This window comes from Erigeron canadensis, chromosome 1 (assembly GCF_010389155.1).
Source record: "Erigeron canadensis isolate Cc75 chromosome 1, C_canadensis_v1, whole genome shotgun sequence".
In the NCBI taxonomy this organism is placed as follows: Eukaryota; Viridiplantae; Streptophyta; class Magnoliopsida; order Asterales; family Asteraceae; genus Erigeron; species Erigeron canadensis.
This window is the reverse complement of record NC_057761.1, coordinates 1,961,960-1,973,216: the sequence shown is the minus strand read 5'-3', so window position 1 is coordinate 1,973,216 and position 11,257 is coordinate 1,961,960.

The window sequence follows — 11,257 nt, the reverse complement described above, 5'->3', positions numbered from 1 at the left end:
GCTCAATTTCTAAAGTTGATCACTGGCAATGATGAGATGATTGATGAAATGGCTGAATTGAAAGATAAAGTATTTGGGATCATCAAGGAGCATCACTATCAGCACAAGTCTCATGAAACTCTTCTTAAGAGAAACCAACTACTGTTGGATCAAAGTATGAAGAGAGTCAGCACTTCCAACTCTCAAATTTCTGCTTCGTTTGACAAACTCACAAATGAATTAAACTCAACGAAGGTCACTGAAGTGCCTGGACTCTTATCCTCTCTCAACCAACTCTCTCAATCAAATATTCTCTTCACTGCACAACTTCATAAGCTTGATTCCTCTGTCTCCTCCTTCTCCAAAACTCAAGAAAACTTTCTCACCACTCTCACTAATGAAATCTCTTCCCTCAAGAATCAAGTCTTCTTTCGTACCCCCTTTCAGGCTGCTGTTGACAAAAAGTTGCTTGACGAATCCGTTAGCAGGACAAAGAACCTGGAAGATGAGGTTGCGTCTCTTAAAGGAATGATGGGAGAAATGTTGGAGCTCCTCAAACAGCGAAGTGTGGAAGTAGCTAGTCCCTCAGCTGCTTCCAAGGGGGAGAATATTGAAAAGGAGGCCCCAACAACTTAAAGTGATGAGCATGTGAATGTTGCTCCCCATGCTGAAACAGACAAAGCTGAGACGGTTGTAGAATCGACAGCAAATGTTGACGGGGAGCAGACTAAGAAGGTAGATGAACCAATTATTGCTGAGGGAGTACCAGTGAATGTTGAAAAGGTAGTCGCTGAAGGCAGTGTGCCAGCACGACCAATCAATGTCTCTAGCTTCAAGCCAACTGCTGAATTCCATGCTGCCCTTGAAAAGAAATATGTTGATAAGGGTAAAGCAGTTGTGACCACTAAGAGCAAGTCGGCCACCAAAGGTTCCCTCCTCAGCAAGGGAACAACAACAAAAGTTGATGTCTGGTGCCTTCCCTAAGTTTTCATCAGCACCTAAAACAACTGCTGAATTAACACCAACTGAGATAGTTCTTCAAGAAGAACAAAAGAAGAAGAAAATCCAAGAAGAACTCTCTCAGAAATTTATAAGCGAGCAGGTTGTGAATGAGGAGCTTAAAGATGCTGATGATGAAACTAAAAGGTTGGCTCAGCAAGCTGGTGGTTTGGAAGCCTTAAGGAAGAAAGAAGAAGAATTCTTCGCTGAAAGGCAGAAGAAGCTTGTGGGTCAAGCCAGAGAAAGGAAGAGATCTTGTGGGTCAAGCCATCTCTTTCTCAACAAGGCATGAATCTTCAAGTGCAAAGAAAAGGTGTGCCCAAGATGTTCACTCTGAAGAATGTCAAAACTGATACTCTTGGGCCCACTTAATGGATCGAGATCTACAAGTTGATAAAAGACAATAAGACTGCCGTGTATGATCCATTGCTGAAGATGGCTGGCGACCAGATCAAGCAGACAAGGAGATTGGAAAAGAAGTACAAGGTTGAAGACTCCTTGCTCAGCGCTGCCAGACATCCATATTTTCCTTCTCCTCAGCAACCTAGAAGTGGTGTCAAGAGGACAACTTCTGGTCAGGTTACTTCCTCCCTCCCCACTATGCTTAGAGCTTTACCAAAATCTGATATTGGGGAGGAATCATCGCTCAACCTTCGCATGCCTTCAAGATTATTGTTCGTGGAAGGTTTGTATAATGAAGATCTGGGAGGTTTATGTTTTTGTAATGTTCATGGTCATGAACTTTTCTTCAGGACCAGTGGAATTCCCATCGCTCCCTCTGGATTTCTTGTTAAATTAAGAAAGTATTGCTCAAGGACTTCAAACAATCCAAGATTCATCAAGCTAATTGATCAAGAATTAATGAAGTCTGAAAGACAAAAGGATAAGGCCTTCATTGAAGCAAAGCAAGAATCTGTGTGGGAATAGATAAATATTTGTAACTTTACTTTGCTGTATTTGTAAATTGTTTGTCATATATAAAATCAGCATTGTACCAAAAAAATCTCTTGTCAAACACTTGTTAGTGCAAGTCTTTTACTCAGCTAAGTCTCCTCAGCGAATAGGGGAGATTGTTGAGATATGGATTCGCTGAGAGACTCAGCAAGCCTCTTCTTCAGCGAGTCGCTTCGTCAACGATCTTTCAGCGATCAATATTATCTTCAATTTAAAGATAAGTTCGATGACTCAGTGCCTAGTTTTTGTAAGTCAGAAATTAGCGGGAAAATGAAGATATGAATATTGGTCCCAAGACACGTGTTGATCAAGAAGATTGAAGACATGTGATCATGTACCAAAACGTTACCTGGGTCTTTCTCTTTCATACCGGATTTGGAAACAAACAAGATGAAGACAGAGAGCCATGCAGATCTGAGAGATCCACCTATAGATGGTTGACAACCTTGAGATGTCAACATCTATTGGGTTGTCATGTGATTCCCATCTCTGCCTATATAAGGAATCACTTGACCTAGCCGCAACCCTTGTTGGTGTAGTTCTGCAATTGTCACTTTGTGTGTTCCTTATTATTGTAGAACATTTAAGTTTTTGTGTGTCAAAAACTTAACAAGTATTTTCTTTTTCTTTGTAAACCAACCATGTATTCATTGTTTAATTAATATATATATACATATAGTTAAACGTGTTTACTTTATTTGTTTGTGTTTACTTAATTAAGCTTACATTAGTTGTAACTTAACTTAATCTTTGAAAACATGGGACTTTTAACGGATGAAGAAAGGAAATTGGTAAATCTTGATGCTAAGCTTAAAAACATGATTATTGTCACTCTTCCTACTGAAAGCATGAAGCTAGTCATCAAGTATCCCTCTTCAAAAGAAGTATGGGATAGACTAGTCAGCACCTATGAAGGATCTGCTGACCTTATTAAAATGAAGAAAATTGATTTAAAACGTGCTTATGAAAACTTCTTCTCTCTTCCTGATGAAAGTCTTGAGAGCACCTATACTCGCTTTAAAGGGTTGCTTAATGATATGACTAATGTTGGCATTAATCATGATAATTTGAAGTATGTCACAAATTCATCGACTCTCTTCCTCTTAAGTGGCAAAACTTAAGACAAACTCTTCGTACAACGAAGAAAATTCAAGATTTTGATCTTGAAGAACTCTTTGGCACTCTTCAATTTGAAGAGAGAGCATTAAGAAAATGGAAAATCTCAACAGCATAAGGGTTAAAGAACTCAGAAGTGATCATGGCACTGAGTTTAGAAACCACACTCTTGAATCTTTTTGTGTTGATCAAGGGATCTCACAAAACTTCTCTTCTACTAGAACTCCTGAGCAAAATGGTGTTGCTGAAAGGAGAAATAGAACTCTCATTGAGGCATCACGTACAATGCTCAGTGAGTCCTCTCTTCCCAGTCGGTTTTGGGCAGAAGCAGTCAACACTGCATGCCACACTCAAAATCGCTGTCTCATTGTCAAAAGACATGACAAGACAGCATATGAAGTGTTGAGAGGAAAGAAACCTCAAATCAAATACTTCCATGTATTTGGTTGTCCTGTCTTTATTCTAAATAACAAGGATCATCTTGGCAAATTTGATCCTAAAGCTGATGATGGTTACTTTGTTGGATATTCTGCCATCAGCAAAGCTTTTAGAGTATTTAATACTCGTCTTCAAAAAGTGGATGAATCCATTCATGTCACTTTTGATGAAAGCTCGTCCGCTATTAAAGATATCCAGCCCTCTTCTACTGAAGAGATCTTCAATGAGTTCACTAGTCCTCCTATGGAGGATGCTGACTCATTTGTTGATGCTTCTTGCTCACTGCCTCTTGTTAATCAGCAACTCACCGAGGACAGTACAGCAGGACCTGAACTAGAGCAAGTTGCTGCTCATATCTATACGATTGAGCCAGTTGAGCCTATTTTAAGATCAATCCATGCTGCATCAGCCAAACCTAGCTCACTGGCTGGTGATGTACAAGTTGATGACTCTGCTGATGAAGAGTTTCATGATGCTTCAGCTAATGCTGAAGACATGGAGTCTGCTGATGACCCCATCATTGATGATAACTCAAATCATTTAAATGGCTCCACTGATCAAACTCAAGTTGAACCTTCAATAACCATTGATCTCTCCTCTTATACTTCTCATGCTGATCCCATACCAATGTCTTCCGCTGCCACTCTTCTGGGTTCATCAAGTGTCCCAACACTTAAATGGACTTCAAGTCATCCTGCTCACCAAGTAATTGGTGATCCTCAGCAGGGCATTGTGACATGATCAACGACTAGAAATACATGTCTATATGTAAATTTCTTGTCAATGATCACTCCTAAGAATATTGGAGAGGCTATGGTTGACCCATCATGGGTTGCTGTCATGCAAGAAGAACTAACACAATTCCAAAGACAACATGTCTGGTTCTTAGTTCCTCTTCCTCCTGGCAAAGAACCCATTGGAACCAAATGGGTTTATAGAAATAAGATGGATGAAGATGGTGTTGTTATACGTAACAAGGCTAGGTTAGTTGCTCAAGGTTACCTTCAAGAAGAAGGTGTCAACTATGACGAAACCTTTGCTCTAGTGGCCAGACTTGAAGCAATATGCTTAGCTTATTCTTGGCACATGTTGCTTATCGAAACTTCACTGTATATCAAATGGATGTCAAGAGTGCTTTCTTAAATGGAAAACTCGAAGAAGAAGTGTATGTGGAGCAGCCACCTGCTTTTGAAGATCTAACCAAGCCAAACCATGTTTATCGTCTTTATAAGGCATTTATATGGTCATAAACAAGCTCTCAGAGCTTGGTATGACACCCTTTCTGAATTTCTTCTTTCTCATGAGTTTCAGCGAGGGTCTATAGATAGCACCCTCTTTATTTATTGAAAGGGTGCTCATGTCCTATATGTACAAATTTATGTCGATGACATCATATTTGGATCCTCCAGCAAGAAACTTTGTAATAAGTTTAGCTCACTAATGTCTTTTCACTTTGAAATGAGTATGATGAGTGAGCTGACTTTCTTCCTTGGTCTACAAATTTGCCAACTTCCTGATGGCATTTTTATAAACCAAGAAAAATACATACGAGACATACTGGCTAAATTTGATATGTCTAATATCACTACTAAGCCCACTCCTATGTCTCCTCCAAACAATCTCCATGCTAACCCTGATGGTAAGCATGTGAACCCCACTCTCTATCGTGGGATGATTGGCTCGCTGATGTATCTCACAGCGAGTCGTCCTGACATTATGTTTGCTACTTGCCTTTGTGCAAGATATCAAGAATCCCCAAGGGAGTCTCACTTACTTGCTGTCAAGAGAATTTTTAAATATCTTAAAGGGACTTCCTCACTAGATCTTTGGTATCCCAAAGATTCTAACTTTGACTTAGTTGCATACTCTGATTCTGACTATGATGGATGCATGTTAGATAGGAAAAGTACCAATGGTGGATGTCAACTGTTCGGGGGAAGGCTGACTAGTTGGTCTAGTAAGAAACAACATACAGTTTTCATCTCCACTGCTGAAGCAGAGTATGTGTCAGCAACAAGTTGTTGTGCACAAGTCCTCTAGATGAAAAACCAACTTGCTGACTATGACTTAGATTTTTCTAAAATCCCAATTATGGGTGATAACACTAGTGCTATTGCCATCACACATAATCCTGTTCAGCATTCCAAAACTAAGCATATTGACATTAGGTATCACGTCATTCGTGATCATGTCATGAAGGGGGATGTTGAAATCTACTTCATCCCCACTGATGATCAACTTGCTGACATCTTCACTAAACCTTTAGATGAAAAGAGATTCAAGGATCTCGTCAGCAGGTTGGGAATGCTAAATGGTGATTCTGCTACTTAACTTACATATCTTTTGTAAGTTAAAATCTCTTGACTTATATCAAGATCCTTCAGCAAGTTCAAGTATGTCTTACTTGCTGAACAGAAAAGTAATAGGGTGCTGAAAGTCCCTATCTAGTCCAGCAGCAAACGGCTGTTGGTAAAGACAAATAAAATCCGTTGATCCCTGATGCGTTGGGAAAAAAGCATAATAAAAGTAATAGGGTGCTGAAAGTCCCTATCTAGTCCACCAGCAAACGGCTGCTGGTAAAGACATCTAAAATCCGTTGATCCCTGATGCTTTGGGAAAAAACATAATAAAAGTAATAGGGTGCTGAAAGTCCCTATCTAGTCCAGCAGCAAACGGCTGCTGGTAATAACATCTAAAATTCGTTGATCCCTGATGCTTTGGGAAAAAGCATAACAAAAGTAATAGGGTGCTGAAAGTCCCTATCTAGTCCACCAGCAGACGGATGCTGGTAAAGACATATAAAATCCGTTGATGGCTGACAATTTGCCAAAAATTGTGTAATGCTAGTCAGCGACCAGTCTTTCCTTCTTTGTGTTGCTGATTAAAAACTTGGTAACCAATTTTTAATAAAATAGTGACTCTTCAGTGGATACCTCTATTTATCAGAGTGTATTCCACTACGTATTTTGTTAATATTTTATTATATATATCTCAAACGGTTACCTTGATTTTCTCCCAAATGGGCAACTTGTACACTGTACGCGCCGTATGAACTCGAGTACAGTTGAAATCGTGGTTCATATAGTCACATCATACAACCCACATACGTACATATAAACAGTGTCTCCTAATTTAATATAATATTTCATATGCCACGTATGAAAGAGAGTACATGTGACGACTCACTTTTTGCAGTTATGGGACCCATATCCATGCCATATATATGCAACTTTCTTCCACTTCTCCTTCTTTTACGTTCATTTCATTCTCTTAAAACTTCCAAAATCTCTCAAATTCTCTCAAATCTTTTATATTCTCTCAAAACATTCATATTCTGATCTTCTCTCATCTTTACTCTCATCTAAAATGGCTTCTTTATCTGAGAATGTTCCTGAACAACAAAATTTCTCATATATCAACTCAAAGGTATATGATAATGAAGGCATTTGTTCCTCTAATCAAGTGTCCTTCCAAGCTTCTATACTGGTCATCAAGGCCAACAACTATTTGGGATCTGAAGAGATCCCATCTAAAACCAAAGGATACTTCTCAATGCTTGATTTCATCATGGGATGTCCTGCCAGAAAGGCTATCTATAGTGATCCAAAGGAAATGTGTGTCCACCTCCTAAGGGAGTTTTGGTGGACATGTGATTATAAGGTTGCCAGTAGCACCATCACTGGCACTGTAATGAAAGGAGAACACACTATCTCCATCTCAGTAGACTCACTGAGAGATGCTCTTTGTCTTCCCAAACAATCGGAAGAGCATCCATATGTGGAGTTGGTCCCCATTGGAGTATGGAAGGAATGGTTGTTAACCATTGGGTATGGGACCAACATGGAACCAGCACAACCGGTGCACAGAAACCCTCAAAAAAAGTATCTACTAGGAGTATGGAGGCTGCTGTTCACCCATGTAATCCAGTGTCTTGGTGGCAACAGTGGCAATGGTCGCAATATTGACTTTACCAGCGCAATTTTTGAAGACCTGAAGGGGAAGGTCACAATAAAGAACATATCAAGCTCAGTGCCCTTTGCACGTTTTCTCTCTTTGATCTTCAGAAGGGAGCTGAAAGAAAAGTATCTCCCTGAAGGTGCTCAATTCATCTTCTCTCCAGCAATGAAGCAGGTACTATACTCTATATATCCTGATATTTACAAACCTAACCTTGCTGGAGCTGGTATGCTGATAATCCCCCCAGCAACCTCCAAAGCTCTCAAGAAAACCAAGAAAACACTATCAACTTCTTCCACTTCACCTCCTGCTGCTGTCGTAAAACAGCAGCAGCGAGTACCAAAGGGCCAAACTTCTAAGGTTAGGAAGTCCTCACTGCCCAAGGACAATAGAGACCCAGCCAGCCCATCAGCAGTCTCAAAAAAGGCTGCTGACGAGAAAAAGGGTAACCGCAAGCAGCCACCTCAATCTTTTATAGGCGAGGTTGGTGAAGATCAAGGGCCACCCCAGCCCATTAGAGTTGAGTCAACCCCACATATACTTCCTACTTCTTCTTCTCAACCCTCTGAGTCGCTGTCAGCAGCCAAATCACAGGTGATGCTAGAGACAACACATTCTATGGCCGATGATGCATTAGTGACACAACACACTGATGCTGAGGCACCCCGTTCCCCTACCCCTTTAAATTTTTCAATGGAGGAAAGGATGAGTGTTGAATTTGAAAGTGTTGAGGAGATTGTACAACTTGAGAATGTAAATGGAGGAGTTGGTGCTGATGTTGGTATTGAAGTTGATGATGATGATGATGATGAGAATGATTTGGAGCTAGGAGAGTTTGTTGGTGATGGATTCCAGCTGGATTTCTCCAACCATGCTGATGAACTTTAAGCTAGTGACATGGAGATTAATGCTGGAAATTAGACTGTTGCTGATGTAAATGCAGCAGTCATCAATGAGAATGTTGAAGGAGCTGCTGCTGATGATATTGCAGCAGCAAATGTCGAAGAAACTGAGGTGCTGACTCATTCTGCCAGGCCTCGGACTCCACTTATGCAAATAGTGAATACCATGCTCTCCCTTGGCATACCCTCTTCTTTCCAAAGTGTTCCTGGGTGCTCATCTGCTGCCAAGCCTATCGGCTCTCAAATTGCCAAAGAGTTGGGTATCTCTTACTCCACTAACTCTTCTGATAGGCTGGCCAGGGTGGAGGACTAGCTTAATGATCTCACCAGTGCTGCCAAACTAGCAATTGAAATTAAAAATCATGAAGATGACAGACTGGTGACGACATTGGAAAGCTGGTACAAAAAGCAAGAAGCGAACACTGCCAGCATCATGAACGTAAAAGACAAGTCCACTTCAATGGCTGCTGATCTAGAAAAGCTACGCACATACTCCACTATTCTAAAAAGAGATCAGCAGGCCATTAGAAGTTCCTCTCGATCGTTGTGCAAGATTGGAAACAACACACGCCTCCTGGCAAGGAAAGCTTCCAGCAGCACTGACTCTGCTGCTGCTGCTGAGATAAAAAAGGTTGCTGACCTGGTCTCTCTTCTCACCACCCAGGTTGAGAGTAACACCAATGCTATCAATGCCTTGGAAACTACGATGGCCAGTCTTCCTCCTCCTCATGTCTCATTCACTGAGGAAGATCGTAAGCGCCAAGAGAACCTAGTGCAAGAAGTTGGGGACATAAAGACTATGTTGTCCCAACTTCTTCAAAAGCAGGCAGCCCCAACAACAACGGTGGAGGTAGTTATTAATGATACTACCTCCAAGGGGGAGAAAGTTGATGCTGCTGTAATGGCGTTTGTCAGTGAAGCTGTTAACAAAGCGGTGAACGATATCTATGAAGCTTCTGCTGACAGGGTTGCAAGTGAAGAAAACACTGCTACAGCCACTGAAAAACAAGATGAACTGGCAACAGTGGCTGCAGTGAGAATAAAGTAAACACTCCCCCTGCTGGTGTTGAGGGGGAGACAAAAATTGATGCTGAAGTTCCCGCTGCTGGTGCTGAGGGGGAGACTGAAGATGTTAATGCTGAAGGGGAGCAGCAGATTGTTGCCAAATATCCCCAACTAGAAATTTCTAAAGCTGAGCAGTTGGAACCAGAAACCATGAAGGCTGTATGGGAAGCTGGGTTCGCTCAGGAAATGGCTGAAGACAGATCTCGTGAAATATTGCCAATCTTTCACAGACGATATCTGGCAAATGCTGAGATCACTCCAATGAATGATAGTCAAAGGAAATAGCTCACGGGGTCTGGATTCTTCAAGAAACCTCTAGCTGCTGCCACCTCGTTCTCTGCTGAATCACTAACCATCCAATCCCCAGCAGGTCATCAACATAAAATGATTGACATTTTGGCCTTGATTGCTGAGGGCAAAACTCAAGAAGAAGCCATCAAGGAGCTAGACAAAATCAAAGAAAACCAAGAAGATGAAAAGAAAAACTTGGAATTCATAAGACAGCTGCCACTCCTTGAAAAAGATCAATTGGATGATGAGCAGAAAATGATTCTACAAACAGGTGGTGCTGAAGCTCTCTACAGGCATAAACATGATGAAGTTGAGAAGCAGCTGAGTGAAAAAAGAGCCAAGTTTGATGGTGAAGAGGCTAAATGGTTGAAGTACATGAATGACAGGAGGAGGCCTCAAAGAATAGTGGCAGTTGAAGCCTTTCGTGCTGACATGGGCCTAAAGACAAATCTGAAGATTTTAAGGGAAGGTGCTGACAAGCCTGTCAGGTATGAAGGTGTCAAGGCAACTACTCTAAGTGCCTCTGAATGGGCTGAAGTGTACATGCTGATAAAGGACAAAAAGGCTCCCAGCTACGACCAATTGAAGAACATGCTGAGGGAGTACTTTGAAAAGGCAAAAGTTTTTGAAACGAAGTTCATGTGTGATTTGCCTATGCTGAGGCTAGTGTTTGGAGCTCCAGCAGCTACCTCAATGTCTGCTGGCAAGAAAATAAGAAAAAGAAAAGAAATGCATCAAACCTTGCCAGCAGCTCTTCTTCCTCTAGCTGGTGATGCCACTTTGAATCTTCGATTGCCTCCTAGAAGCATATTCGAAGAGGGAAGAATATTGGAATCTCCTGCTGGCATATTCTTCCAAAACTTCCAAAATGATCAACTCTTCTTCAGATTGGCAGAGATTGAAAAAACGTCTACTGGTTTTCTGATCAGCATTAGAAGAAGATTTGCTAAAATGACAAGTGCTAGATCAGTCATCAGCATGATAAATGAAGAGCTGTTGAAGCCAGCGAGAAGAGAAGATCCAGTACTAAGGATTGCCAAGCAGGATGATTCTTGGAAGATTGAAGTTGCTAATCTTTAGATGTCTTTCTTTGTAAAAGCTTTAAGCTTCGGCTTGTAATATTCTTTGATGATATAAAATACATCTTTCTTCCATACTTCATTCTTTTCTAAGACTTTTCTACTCAGCAAGTCTCCTTAGCGAATAGGGGGAGATTGTTAAGTCTTGGATTGACTGACAAGACTTGCTCGCTGACGTATGTCGTCAGCGAGTATTCAGCGAGTCCAGTGACGCTCTTCAGCGGGTTGGATGTTGTCCAAATGTTTGTCATGGCGGAAAGTTTTCAAACCATATGAAGACAAGAGTCACATGGTGGTTATTCCAACTGTAACATACCTCATATTACTAAGGTACAGTTTGGACCAATTCAAGGGTTCTCTCTCATACCCGATTTGGTAAAGAAGACAAGGGCTCCTGGATGAAAGTACAATGAGCCAATGGAATGTCGACAACCACCATCTATCACCATCAAAGGAAGGTTGTGTTGCCCTAATTCT